This window comes from Grammomys surdaster, unplaced genomic scaffold, assembly GCF_004785775.1.
Source record: "Grammomys surdaster isolate TR1022 unplaced genomic scaffold, NIH_TR_1.0 128, whole genome shotgun sequence".
Classification (NCBI taxonomy): Eukaryota; Metazoa; Chordata; class Mammalia; order Rodentia; family Muridae; genus Grammomys; species Grammomys surdaster.
In genome coordinates this window covers 4,585,783-4,600,839 of record NW_021604586.1, presented here as the reverse complement: position 1 = coordinate 4,600,839, position 15,057 = coordinate 4,585,783, and positions in this window count along the sequence as shown.

The window sequence follows — 15,057 nt, the reverse complement described above, 5'->3', positions numbered from 1 at the left end:
TCTCCAGGGTTTTGTTTTCATGCCGGGGGTTTGAACCCAAGGCCTAGCCCATGCCAGGCAAGTCTCTGAATGAGCGAGATCCCCACTCCTTTCTTGCCACAGCCTTCCTGGGCTCACCAGAAGGCTGAGCAGAGGACCCCGCTACAGCAACAGAAGAAGGACTGTGTTGACAGGGAGACTAGAGGTGATGGTGAGAGGTACCCTGTCAGAGCACAGGGAGGCTCCAGCAGAGAGGAGTCTAGATGGGGCTCCCACCTGCCCACCCCAGGCAGCAGGAAATATCTACTCCTTCAGAGCTGTGACAGGGACAGTGAAGAGGAAGCCAGAGGTCCTACCTGCCTTGAGCTTCCACCCACTGTCCTTCCCCTGGGGCCACTACTGGAGGGTGGACAGAGCTAGTGATGACTAGGCCTGGAGCCAGGGTCTCAGGCAACATGTCTCATGTTATATACATAATCCAGAGTACCCAGCGCCCCCACTAACCCACATCTAGCAAGTGTGGGTTCTAGCCACACAAGCTCCACCAAGAAAACACCTAGGAAGGGCAAGATATTCCCAGGAAACCATGAGAGAAGAAACCGGATCACATACGGATTTTCCCCATCACTGGGCCGTGGAACTTTGGGGCTAGGAGCTCACTCCACCCTCTCCTTCAGTAGCTACTAGGCTCATACGCTTCCTATTCTGTTCAACATCTTGCCTAGCACACACACACACACCACCAAGCACCCTAAGCAATGTTCTCTTCAGCATCCTCTCTAACACCCACACACAGAATCCCTGCCCCCTTCCTTCCCAAGCTCCTGCAGCATCCCTGTCCAGCCTCCTGACCAGCATCCTTGTCCAACATCCCTTCTCAGCATCCTTGCTCAGCCTTCTTTAAATACTTACCTCTAACAAGATCCTGGAGAGAAGACTGTCTATCCATCACAACCTTAGTACCTTGTCTCTCCTGGGAGTGATTTGGGTGGGAGAGCAAGAGTCCCTCGCTGAACATGGTATTGGCTAATATACTATTTTCTGCTCCCCAAGGGTCTGCAGCTGCAGCAAGACCTTACATCCCCAGACAGTTCAGCCAATATAGGTGCTGCCTCATAGAGGCTGAGAACTGAGGTCATCTGACTATTGTTAGCCGATCTCTCTCACAGGCTCCATCACCCTCTCCCAGACACATTGGGCTCTCTAGCCAGAGCCTTCTGTCTCCACCCACTGAGGTGGGTCCCTTCCCTCCAAGGACTGAGAGGAGGAACCAAGGTCGAGAGGTCTTCCTCACACACTGGCAGAAATGGCTACCCATCATCCTATAGGGGCCACCATACAGTAAGTTGGACAGTCCTCAAAGGCCTAACCTGTCCCCGAGGACAGCCCACCTGTGCTCATCCCACTGAGGAAGAAGGTCAGTGGAGTTAGGCATTCCCTAGATACCATAATGTGTGACCACAGAATCTAAACATCCAGGCAGGTCTCAGGAGAGGAGCACCTGCCATTTCTGCAGCCCGTTGCTCCTGGGGACCCTAGCTGGCGTACCAGGGTGGGCCACTGGCTCGTCTCTTGCACTTTCCATTTCTGACAGCTCCATGGTTTGCTTGCATCTTTTAAAAAAATGTATTTTAAGATGCATATGATAGCTCCAATCCGTCATTCTAGTTCTCAGGAGGCTGAGGCAGGAGGATTGCCATGAGTTCAAGGCCAGATTCAACTATATAGTGAGTTCAAGCCAGCCTAGAAGACAAGATGAGACTATTGTTTCAAAGAAAAAAAATCATTTCAACAAAATGATTCGGGCCAGGTGGTGATGTCATACACTTTGATCTCTGTCCTCAGGAAGCAGAAGCAGGCAGATCTCTGAGTTTGAGGCCAGCCTGGTCTACACAGTGAGTTCCAGGACAGCCAAGGCTACATAGAGAAACCTTGTCTTGGAAAAAAAAAAGATAGATAGATTGGTAGATAGATAGATAAATAGGTGGGTGGATGGATGGACTGACATGGAGGGAGGTTGAGAGAGAAAGAGAGGGAGAGAGAGAGAGAGAGAGAGAGAGAGAGAGAGAGAGAGGGAGATGGCCATGGCCACTGAAGGAGTATGTGGTCTCCCAGCTGGGGCTCTTGGGGTTAGGGACAGTAGAGTTGGGACCAAGAGGGCATGCTGGTCTGATCTGCAGTATGGACTACAGGATCAAGGCCTGGGGGTCTGCCATCAGTCAATGGGACCTTTCTCAACACAGTTGTAAGAGAACAGCCTGGTGCACCCTGGCCCTGGCTCGCTCCCTCAGCCTTCACAGGTTCTCATGCACCTCAAGTGGGCTTGGCCACCTTTGGCTCCAGGCCATCTCCTAGGAAGTAGGAGGAGATGTCCTACCATTGCTGCTTTCATTGTCAAAAGCACAAGGTCCAGGTGCATTCTGGGGACAGGCTTGGGAACAGCCTCTGTGGTTGGCATCCTGGTTCCAAGATCAGGAGGAGGCATGGAATGTTCTAGCTATGCCCTCACTGAGAGTGACCCGGTCTCACTAGGATACCTACGGCATCCAACCTCTCTTCCCTTTCCCAGGGCAGTCCTATGACCTCACAGCCCTTCACTGGAGCCTGTCACAGCTGGCCACATGCAGAGAAGGATCTTTGTGAATCCTGCTACTCACGTGTCCTCTAGTCACCACGGGCCTCGGAGAGAGCAACACCGTGTGGAGCTAAGACGCATGGCGGATGCTGGCTCGGAAATGTTGTCTAGTTAGGCAGCTGGTCACTAACCAGCCTGTTCAGACACACGGGCCAGCAGGTGTGGGTGTGGCTCAGGGGCAGATGCACACTTAGCATGCAGTTAGTTCTGTAGCCCACCACTCCAGGCTCAACACGTTGTCCCCTCAGGCCCTGCATACACCTAAAACCCCCACTGTTTTCTCCTAAGGGCCCTGGGTTCAGATGAGATACCCACACCTGCCTCTCCTGGGATAGACACCTGGCTGTCCCTTTTTATTCATCTTCCTCCCCATTTGCCCCTTTGTTCTGCCTGGGCTCCCATTGGCTCACCCCTCTAGCCCCAGGGCCAGACATGGCTATCCGAAGCAGGGGGATTAAAGCTTCCAATGCCACGCTGGACCTGGGCTTAGGGATAATTTCCCGTCTCTGCAAAGGCCAGGCATTTAGTCCACATGGGCCAGGAGGGACGGGGAGCAGCCCGAGGGCAGATGGCCACCACAGAAGAGCAAGCCACTGTCCCCAGCCTGAACGAATTCCCTGAGACTAAAGACAGCCACTGAGCTCCTGCACCAACAGGTAGGAGGGCCAGAGGGGTGCAGGGAGTCCAAGAAGGTATGTGGGTGCCTGTCTTCAGCCTCCAGGGGTCTTCACTCCCCTTTGTGCCCAGCCAAGTGCCGTGAGCTCCCGAACCTCTTCCCAGCAAAGGCCAAGAAACGTCATCTTTATCTTGTTAGAGTGGCCACCACGTATGTTGTTATCTTTTAAACAGAAAAGTTTGCATGTATCAATTTGCTTGGGGCGTGGAATGCCATGGTGTGCTGTGGAGATCAGATAGCAACGAGCAGACAGTGGTTCTCTCCTTCCACCATGCAGGTCCTGGGGATCAAACTCGGGTCGTCAGGCTTCAGAGCCAGCACCTAGTTCTGCTAAGCCGTCTCTTCCATCCCTTGTTGGGTTTTTTTTAAGTTAAAGACTGCACATCCACCTACACCGGTGAAAGGGGCCGGCTATGCTGCAGTCCGGGCTTGCCTGCTGTGATCTCTGCCTGCTTCCCTCCTGGCTGGAGCTAGTGAGACCCTGTTAGTAAGGAAGGAGCACATTTCTTCTCTCTGCTGGTTGGCAGTGCCCTGTGTGTGTATGGGGGTGGGGGTCATTTGCCGCACCATCCGTTTGCTCCTGGAGTTGAACACTTACCTTAGTCAGAGGTTTTCTGAGTTCCTCCCCAGCAGACAGCCAAGGCTCATGTCACAGGACTCACTGTCTTCCAGGACAGCCTGTGCAGATAGCTGAGAGCCTTCGGTGCTGATGTCCCCTAGAGTCAGAAGTGGCTTTCTGGGCTCCCACATAGGCTTATCCACATAGGAGACAGGCCCAACAGGACCTGTAAGAAGCCAGAGTGGCCACCTCTGACTCCTAAGAGGCCACTAGTGCCAGGTGCTCAGAGGTGACTTAGCACCTGCAGACCTTAAAATAATTCTCAAGCTGGACATGGTGGCTTAACACTGTCATCTCAGCATTCACGAGCCTGACACAGGAGGAGTGCCATTAGCCTGGGCTGTATAGTGAGTTCCAGGCTAGCCTGGCCTACAAAGAGAGAGTAAGACCCTTTTTCAAACACAAAACAAAACAGAGAGCCAGGGACATAGATCCCTTGGTAGAGTGTTCAACATTCAGGACGCCCTGGGTTCATTCTCCAGCAACCACATAAGCCAGATGTGGTGGGACACACCTCTAGTCCTAGCACATGAGAGGTTGAGGCAGGAGGATTGCCTCAAATACAAGGTCAGCCAGGGCTATGCAGAACCAGGCCAGCCTGGGCTATGCAGTACCATGCCCAGAACAAGAATGTTTGTTATGTCCCCAAAACCAACCAAAGAAATGTCTTTCCAAGCACAGGAAATCACAAAGAACACCTGACTATCAGCCTAATACTCTCCAGATTTGGGCCTTCTGACACAATTGAATGATTGATTTTGTGTGTGTGTGTGTGTGTGTGTGTGTGTGTGTACATGTGTATACAAAGCAACTGCATCCCCAGGGAAGTGCTTCCCAGATACCAGCAAACAACAACCCTGTCCACTGCTCCAGCTGTGACACATCTGCTTGCCCAGGCCAGGCTTCTATCAGTTTATTGAGTTGGTGGCTACAGTGTGGAAATTGCTCAGGGTTTTCCCACAAAGCACTGTGTGGCCAAGAGCTGTGCCCAGTCACCAGGTGATAAGGTAGGGGCCAGATCAGCTCAGGTAGGAGAGTCCACGGACCCACACTGGCTCTTGGTACCCGTGGCACTTACGAAGCTTGGCTTTACACTAGGACACTGTGACTGTAGCTGGCTGCTGCAGACACCAGTTTTGAGGCTGAGGAAAGAGCTGTCTTGAAACAATGTTTCTAGTATTGACCTACTTAGTGAGGATATGCAGACAGACCTGGCTAAAGAAAGACAGTGATCCAGTGTATGTCACGTGCCACTTAGGTTTGTTTTGTTTTGTTGAGAAGGGGTCTCTTGTGACTGGAATTGAGTTCCTGATCCTCCTGCTTCCACTTCTTGAATATTAGAATTACTGGCCTGAGCTAACATACCCAGGGTTTTTTGTTTGTTTGTTTTTGTTTTGTTGGTTGGTTGGTTGGTTTTTTGGGTTTTGTTGTTGGTGGTGGTGGTTTGTTTTTTTTGTTTTGTTTTGTTTTGTTTTGTTTTTGTTTTGTTTTGTTTTGTTTTGTTTTTGGTATTTTCAGATAGAGTTTCTCTGTGTAGCCCTGGCTGTCTTGGAATTTGCTCTATAGACCAGGCTGGCCCACAACTCACAGAAATCTGCCTGCCTCTGCCTCCCAAGTGCCGGGATTAAAGGCGTGTACCACCATATCTCCGGCCTAGTTTTACTTTTTAAATGTATCTTCTAGTAAATCTTAAATGATGTGTGGGACTCTGTTAATCCTTTGTCTAGCCAGTCTGATGCAGTCACACTCACAGCAGGGACCTAAGGAAAGTGTCACAGACAATGGGTGGATGGACACGTAGACAGCCAGATGACCAAGTGCCAGAGATCTGAACTGAAGTACAGAGTGGCCAAGGCCTGGCAGCTGCCTCTTTGCTCTCAGACTTCTAGACTGATGTGATGAAGGCTGGGAGCCTCTCTTCTCTCCTCACACTCCAGGAAGCCTCAAGCGCAGTAGCCCTGTGGGAGGGGGCGCTGAGCCCCTGCCCAGCAGCCTAAGTCACCAGAGACTCCTGTCCTGGGAATAGCTCCCTGCCCCCACACACACACACTTGCTGTTGCATGTGACACTCTCACCCCCTTGGCACCATCCCCGGGGTGCTGGCCCCAAGCCTGGAGGGCAGAACTGCTCTGTGAAGGGGTGCAGCCGTCACCCTGAGTTCTCAGAGAGGAAAATGCCAGCACTGTGGTTGTCCCTGGGCACGGTTCCCAGGCCAGGGCAAGCAATGTCTGTACACCATGGTGTCTGCTTTGAAGCTGCCGGGCCAGCACTTCACCAAGGTCTGGGCTGGGCTGGCATCCAGTTTGCCTGGGATTGGATGCCCTACACACACACACACACACACACACACACACACTGAGTTGGGAACACAACTACACACACACACACACACACACTGAGTTGGGAACACATGAAGTTGCCTAAGCTCCTGACCAGAGTCTGGAGTCTGGAACAACGTACTTTGTACAGCTCAGGTCTGGGGGGCCCTCCCTCCTCCCCTCCCACCAGTCCTGCCTAGCCTAAGGACAGACTTCTTCACAGAGGAGTGTCTCCTGATCTGTTTGCTTTTTCCATAACTGGGAGTTTCGTAGCAAGCACTCTCCCTACCTCTGAGCTCCATCCTGACGTCTTTTCACTTTTTAATTTGAGATAGAATCTGGCTAAGTTGAACTCACTCTAGTCTTGAACTCATACTGCAACCCAGGCAGGCCTTGAACTTGTCATCCTCCTGCCTCAAACTCCTGAGTAGCTCAGATAACAGACCTAGCCATAGGGCCTGGCAGCATTTGTACTTGGTGCCCTGAGCTCACGGGTCCACAGTCTCTCGAGATCCTCCCAGAAATGCCAGACTGGATGCAAGCTCTGACCTGAGCTTGGGACCATCAAGGCTTTCTTGTACCTGGTTCTCTGTGGAGGTGTGGCCAGGTGAAAGATGACATAGCTGTCCTTCAAGGACACCTTGACAGACGAGCAAGAAGACAGTCCTGCAAAGGCCACCCCCTCTCAGGTGGCAGAGCTCCTGTCCTTGTCACAACAGCTTAAGATTTCCCAAATTCTGACTTGAGCAATGTGAGTTCGTTAACTCCCAGAGGATTCTGTGGGCTGAAGGAAGCACAGGACTGACGTCAGGAGGCAGCCGGATCCCACCACACCTAGAGGGCGGATCCCGCCACCACACGTACCCACACATGAGCCTCTCAGAGAGTCACTTTCTCCACAGTCCTCACCCTGGCCTCACCCCTAAACTCCTTGCTTTTGGAAGTCCCCCCTCAGAGCCTACCCACATCCAACATTCAATACCATTTATTATGGAGCACCCTTTAGTGCTGATCTGAAGTCGGTGTAAGCAGTTTCTGGAATTAGTTCAGTGTGGCCGTGTGTGACATTGCCTTCATTTGCTTTTGAATGTACTGATGTCATGGAATCCAGTGTCCTGGACAAACTTCAGTCACTTCTATTGGACACGTTCTCAATATGTCAGAATCGTGGTTTCCCATGCTTCTAACTGATCTTGGGGCAAATAGCACACCCTCAGTCTTAGGCCACAGAAGGAGGCGCAGGCAGGCAGAAGCCAGCAAGTGCGCTGCACCTCACAGAAGCTTCCAGAACAGCTGTATTCCCACACAGAGGTGGAGCAGAGGCCCACATCCTTCTCCCTTGTGCTGACTGAAGGACAGTCACAGGGATCTTCCACAGCAGGACGGGGAGAGAGAGCTTTGCCACTCTTTCTTGTAGCCATAAGACACTCATTGTTTTGTTCTTTCAACTCTGGGATCTTTCTCCCCCTTAAAACTGTTGACTTAATTTTCCATTTACTTATTGTGTGTCTCTCTGTGTGTGCTGTATGCATGTGGACCACAGTGTGCATGTGGAGATCAGAAGACATGTGGCACTCAGGGTTTTTTCCATGTGTAGGTGTCAGGAATCAAACTCATGTTGTCTGGAGGAGTGGCACCTTACCTGCAGAGCCAACTCAACGGCCCCTTGAGTTTATTTGATATGAATTTCACTCCAGTACAAGGAAATTACAAAGAAAAAAATACAGAAAGAGATATATGTGCTCAAAACAAACCAAGAACGAAGCAAAGCGGTGGGCGTGTGTCTGAGTACAAAGCCCTTGCCTGGCACATGCCAAGGTCAGGACTCTGTGCCCATGGCAACTTTTTCTAGACAGGATCTCAGGTAGCCCAGGATAGCTCAAATTCACTATGTAACTGAGGATGATCTTGGGAACTTTTTAAAACACGATCTCAGGTCACCCAGGCTGGCCTCAAACTCACTATGTAACTGAGGATGACCTTGGGAACTTTTCTTAGACAGGATTTCAGGTAGCCCAGGATAGCTCAAGTTCACTATGTAACTGAGGATGACCTTGGGAACTTTTTAAAACAGGGTCTCAGGTAGCCCAGGCTGGCCTCAAATTCACTATGTAGTTTAGGATGACCCTGAATTCCTGGTCCTCCTGTCGCTGTCATCTCTCCTCCCCTGGGTGCTGGGAATGCATGTGTGGCTGGCTCCCCAGTGGGACATCTTATGGCTCCCAAGAGCTGTAAGTCGGCGCACACCCCACTGCATTTCCAGACCTATTTTTCTTCCTGTAGTCATCTCACTTGTACGTCCAGGCAGCAAGTGAACCTGCTCTGGGGTGGTTCTCTACCTGCACCAGTCAACGAGCCCTGCAGTGGCTGTGCAGAGTCTGGCCACCGCTGACCATGGCACCCATTGCCTATGCTCTCTGCCCTGGGCTGCCAGCCTGGCTTCCCGGCATGCTAACCTTGGGGTTCTCATCTTTCCTGCCCTCCGCCTTAACTTCAAACCCTGCTGCCTGCCCCTTCCACACCTCAGCTTGGCATCCCCATCCCATCTTCCTAGGCTCACCCATGTTAGGGCTCTGTCTTGCTGGTCTAGTGGCTCCAGAGGTGGAAGGCTTGCCTGACTCCAAACTGCCAACACCCTCCAGAACCTTGACTTACAGAGACGTGGGAAGCCACATCTGTAGTGAAGAGCCAAGAATGAATGAGAGAGAGAGACAGAGAGACAGAGAGAGACAGAGACAGAGAGATGGAGAGAGATAGAGAGATGGGGACAGAGAGACAGAGAGACAGAGACAGAGAGGAGAGGAAACAAGAGGAGAGAGAGAGAGAGAGAGAGAGAGAGAGAGAGAGAGAGAGAGAGAGAGAGAGGGAGGGAGAGAGGGAGAGAGGGAGAGAGAGGCTTGAGCTCTTGATTGGGATTTGGAGGAGACCTGACTCCCGATCACTACATGACCCTGAGCTGAGCTAGGTGTCTAAGACCCCTGGGTATCCCTGCCTTTATCTCTCCTCCATGCCAACCCCACACCCTCCTCCAGAGCAGCTGCTGCCTCTCAGCCCTTTCCTCTCTTATACCCACGGTGCCCTCCTGCCTCCTCCTGGCCGGTGGTCCAGCTCTGCTGGAGGTTCTGGTAGCTCTCGTTGGTGTGGTCATTATATTACACACGACTAACTTTTATACCTTATAACTGCCTGTTAGGAGTGCACGATTCAGTAATTTCCATAAACTGACGGCTCTCCCAGCCTGCTTGCTGCCCTTCCCTGGTCCACCTGCAGCCCTGGCAACCACTAATCCGATTGCTGTCTCCGGATTTGCCTGCTCTGGATGCTTCCTGTCAGTGGGATCACACACTCTGAGGCCTTCTGTGTCTGGCTTTTTTTCCCTGAGCACCATGAGTTTAGAGGGTATAGGAGGGTCATTCTGCTTTGGTTTTGGAGACATATAGCCCAGGCTAGCTTTAGACTTGAGATATTGGCTTGCCCCTTGAGTGGGGATCATGGACATGTTCCATACCCATCAGGCAGTGTTTTGAGGTCTGTGTGCAGGGGAGCAGGGGAGTCTCAGCACCCCAGTCCTCCCTCCCTGGCTGCCTGACAGACACTCATAGTGTTTCATCTTGATTAGCAACTTGACACACCTGGGAAGACAGGCCCTCAAGTAAGGAATTGCCTCCATCAGACTGGCCTGTGGGAGATTTTCTTGATGATGTGGGAGGGCTCGGCCCACTGTGGGCGGTGCCACTCCTAGGCTGGTGGTCCTGGATGGTACAAGAAAGCAAGCTGAGCACACTGGTGAGCAAGCCAATGAGCAGCACTTTTCTATGGTCTCTGCATTAGTTCCTGTCTCCAGGTTCCTGCCTTGAGTTCCTGCCCTGGCTGATAGCAGGAGTATAAACTGTAAAACGAAATTAACCCTTTCTTCCCCAAGTTGCCTTTGGTCCTGATTTCTCATAGCAACGGGAGCGAATTGAGATAGCACTGTAAAGTTCGGATGGATGGCGGTGGTCGTTTGCATAACAAACTGTTGTGAGAAGGTTAACCAAGCACACCTCGTGAGTTAGCATGGGCATTCTCTTTGGGAGAGCCTAGATGCATAGATGTTTTTGTTTGGTTAGTTGGTTGGTTGGTTGGTTGGTTGGTTTTTTGTTATTTTGGTTTTTTTTGGGAGCTGTTGATAAGCAAACTTCGGACTCTAGAAGAATCTGTAGAACTGTTTCCTAAGAGATTGTACCATATCCCCAGCACCCACGCCCACATCCTGAACCAAATGTCTCCTTTCCCCTTTTCTGTGCATGTGTTTCTGTACATGTATGTGTTTATATGTGGTGTATGAGCACATGACTGCTACAGCGTGTGCATGAAGGTCAGAGTGTAACTTTGGGGGACCCAGTTTTCTCTTTCTGCCATGTGTTCCCCAGGGATTGAACTGATTGACCCCAGGGTCATCAGGCTTGGCAGTAAATGCCTCTACCCACTGAGCCATCTTTCTAGCCTTCGGTTTGTTTGTTTGTTTGTTTGTTTGTTTGTTTTTTAAGAAAGGAGCTTCTCACATAGCCCAGGCTGGCTTTAAATTACTGTTCTTCGTGCCCCAGCTCCTGAGTGCTGGGGTGACGGGTGTACCCACCACCCCCGTTTTGTGGTTGACTTGTGTATGTCAGTACCGTACCCCACAGGACAGCTCTGCCCTCATCCTCATCGAGAGTGTGGAGTGTCCCCTCTGCCTGGTGTCATCTGAATCTATTCCCTGGGGTAGAGTCTCCTAAACCTTTCACCTCATTCATCAGTTGTTGCTGGGTAGGTTTGGGGTACAGGGATTAGAACCCAAGGTCTCCAGTATGCTGAAGGCACTCTGTCATCTGGTCCTTGTGCTTGCTCAGGGGCTGTGTTACACACTGAGCCATAGCCACAACTTAGGCTTTCAATGGGTATTTGTCTTTTAAAGAAAAAAAAAATCCACGTGAATGTGGGAGCAAACTGAGGCCAGAGGTGTCAGATGCCCTGGAGATAGAGCCACAGGCAGTTTGAGTGCTGGGAATCACTCGGGTCCTCTAGGAGGGGAACACTTGCTTTTAACCACTGAACCTTCTCTGCACCTTCTCCTTGTTTATCAATTCTGAGAGTCCTTTACATATTGTGGCACATACCCCTTATCAGATAGATGATCTGCTGGCACTGAGTCTCAGCCTGTGGCTTTTCTTTCCATTTTCTTTAGTCTTGTTTGGTTTTAATTGAAAAGGGGTTTTCCATACAGGCTTCTCCCCACCTCTGCTTTAAAAAAAATCAATTTTATTATTTTAAATTCTACATGGGTGTATATGTCTGCATGTGAATGCAGGTGCCTCTGGAGGCCAGAGACATCTGACCCTTGGAGCTGAGTCACAGAGGGTTACGAGCTGCCTGACCTGTGTGTTGGGTCGTTTCCCAGGCCCCTTCTCATGTTCTTTATGGAATCCTTTAAAAGGTTTCATTTTTGAGGACCTGCCCATTGATTCTGTGGCTTTCCCTCTATTGAGGTCCTGGTTTTGTTGTTGTTGGTTGGTTGGGGTTTGTTTGTTTGGTTGGTTGGTTGGTTTTTTGTTGTTTTGTTTGTTTGTTTTTTTTTTGAGACAATGTCCCATGTAGCCCAGGCTAGCCTTGAACTCACTTTATAACTAAAGACTGAACTCTGGCCTTTACCTCCTGGGTGCTAGGAAGAGTTTATTTGGCTTCCATATCATAGCTCATCTTTGAAGGAAGCCAGGACAGGAACTCACATAGAACAGGAACCTGGAGGCAGGAGCTGATGCAGAGGCCATGGAGGGCGCTGTTTACTGGCTTGCTCAGCCTGCTCTCTTACAGAGCCCAGGACCACCAGCCCAGGGGTGGCACCACCCACCAGAGTCTGGGCCTGCCCCATCAATCATTAATCAAAAAAATGCCCTATTGGCCTCAAAGTGAGAGATCCACCTGTCCCTGCCTCCCAAGTGCAGGGATTAAAGGTGTACACCTCCACAACCCAGCTTTTTCTTTTTTTTTTTAAAGAAAAAACAAGTATTTAAACAAACACCTTTAATCCTTACCATTTGGGAGGTAGGGACAGGAAGACGAGGGGTTCAAGGGCAGCCTTAACTACCCTTGAGAGTTTGGGGCTAGCTTGGGCTATCATAGGACACTACTCAGAATCAAAACCTTAAGCCTGATCCTTGAGTCTGAGAGAGCCAGAGCAGTTTCCTGAGGCTGCATCCAGCTGTGGAGACTTTAGCCCAGGTCAGCAGGGGCCTGGGCTCCTATACCACTCTCCTGACAGCTGCTACTGAGGTCCCTTACAGAGGAGTCACCACTGCCCTCTCTCAGTGCCACACACTGTTTTATGCACTGCAGTGTACGTGTGTGTGTGTGGGGGGGTGCACTCCAAGAGTTTCCTCTCCACAGACAGAGCCAGTCCCCCTTCCCCGCACAGCCCATGGTGGCTTCTCAGGCTCCTTGGCAGCTGATTTCCTCTAAGGATGGGTGCTGTCATCCACTGCACCCCCAAACAGGCCTTCTTCACCTCCCCACTTATGCCCTTGCAGGAGGCTACTGCTGTGTAGCCAGCCAGGCCCTCATGCTGAGTGCCCAGGGGCAGCAGAGCAGACAGCTCCCCCATGTTTCTGGGCTACCAGAGGAGCAGGCAGAGTACAGAATGGGGCTCTGTGATAACCAGGACTAAAGGGATGGGAAGAGGGAAGGAAGCGGACCGGACTCTCAGTCTTCATCCTTCCTGGGTTAAACACACCCAGAACTTCCTCAGTCTCTTCCTTCCTTCCTTTCTTTCTTCCTCTCTTCCTTCCTTCCTTTTTTACGATTTTTATTTAAGTTATTATGTATGTGAGTACACAGTACACCAGGAGAGTGCATCTGATCCCATTATAGATGGTTGTGAGCCACCATGTGGTTGCTGGGAATTGAACTCAGGACCTCTGGAAGAGCAGTCAGTGCTCTTAACTGCTGAGCCATCTCTCTAGCCCTCTCAGTCTTTTTCTAGACTGCCTGTCTATCATGGCAGCCTCTAGGGCCTCCTGACGCCTGTTTTTTGTTCTCCTTGGTCCTCAGAGTCTAATGTCGGGAAGGGTGGTTGCACCTGACACAGGAAGGACGTGGGTCCTTTGGAATGGCACACAGGAAACTGCTCCCAAGGCTGATAATCCATAGAGGTGAAGGGGGGGGGAGATAGATGGGAACAACTGTCCACTGCCCATGCAGATGGAAGGGGTCCCAGAACTCAAAGGGGACCTGACTTCATAGCCACCCACCCAGGATGTTGACCAAGGATTCCCAGCCTGCCCTCTGCCTGTCCTAAAGCACCAGATGATGCTGAGGTGACTTCCCCAGGTACCACCTGATCTTCAACGTCTCTGCAGCTGTTTCCTACAGCAGGGAGAGGTGACCCTCCTCCTCTAGAACCCAGGGTCCCTTGCAGAAGCTTCCAGAAGCTTCAGTTCCACCTCGACATAAAAGCAGCCATGCACCTCAGTGCAGCCCTACCAGCCTGGCTGCCCGATGAGCTCCTGACACTAGATGTCTCTCTCCAGCCTTACCTGGCCCAGCTGAGTCAGACTCCAGGCTGGATGAGGTTGAGGACATTACCACATCTGTTTCACCCACTTTTTCTTTTTCTGAGACTTTTTCTTGTAGCCCAGGCTAGCTCTCTTTCCTCCATCTCCAGAGTGTTGGGATCTCAGTTTATCAGGTTCTAGTGATGGAACCCAGGGCCACATGCATGTTAGGCAAGCCCTCTACAAATGAGCTACCCCTACGGCCATGTTGGGAGCTCCCCAGGTGATTCCTGCAGGTTGTGGCTCTGAGAGCAACTGGAAAATACTCAGGGGCTCTCACCTAAGGGTTCTTGTAAGTCTAGAGGTAGTTTTTTTGCTCCTAACATCAGAAGACTGTGCTACTGGAATCAGGGGAGCGAGGTGGGGACCTCACTAGGGAAGAAGGATGGAGAGAGAAGCCATGGCCCAGAGGCCCAGACCCAAGTTCTCAGAGGCTATGAGGAATGCCCACCTCAGTACAGCAGGTGACAGGGGCATTGGCCTGTCTCCCATATGCACCACACCCCCACCCCCGTGACTGGTGTTCTCTCGCTAAGGACAGCTCAGGACTGACTGGAGATGTTCAGTCAAGAAGCTCTATTTGTTCTGTGGCCTGTGACTCCCCTAAGCCAAGGTTCTCACTATGGCCATAAGTGAGAATAACCGTCTAACCTGGAGAGGAGTCATAGGCACATGGGGACATCGAGGTCCCTTGCCTTGTTGGCATTAGATCAGAACTAGTGGGAAAGAACAAACCAACCTCTGAGGCAAGTTGAAGCCGAGAAGACAAGCTGACATCTACTAGCACGAGCATTTGACTAGCCCAGGTCCTTCGCCATCCAGAAGAGGAATTCAAAGACCCTGACTGCTATCTACAGGGGTTCTCGTACCTCCTTTGTCACCATGAGAGGAGACAGCCCTGCCCCTTTGCTCCATAGGGCAGAACCTGGACATAGGGCCATTGGCAGCTCAGGGAGTAGTCTGTTGGGATTCACGGGAGGTGATGAACAGCTAACGGGCATGTCATCAGCCTTGGAAGGTACCAGGGAACCCCCAAAGAAAATCAGGGATCAAGGGAAGAAAATTTTTAACCAAATATATGTGCACATATATATGTGAAAGCGTCTGCTCCCTGCCCCAGGGAAGGGACAGGGCAGGGAAAGTGACATAAGATGCTGAGTTATGAAGCTGGAGACCACAGCAAATGTTCTGCTCCAGTGGCTAGGCACTTCTGTTCATCCTGGTTCACGCCTGGAGACAGACACGGCAGGCAGGCAGGCAGG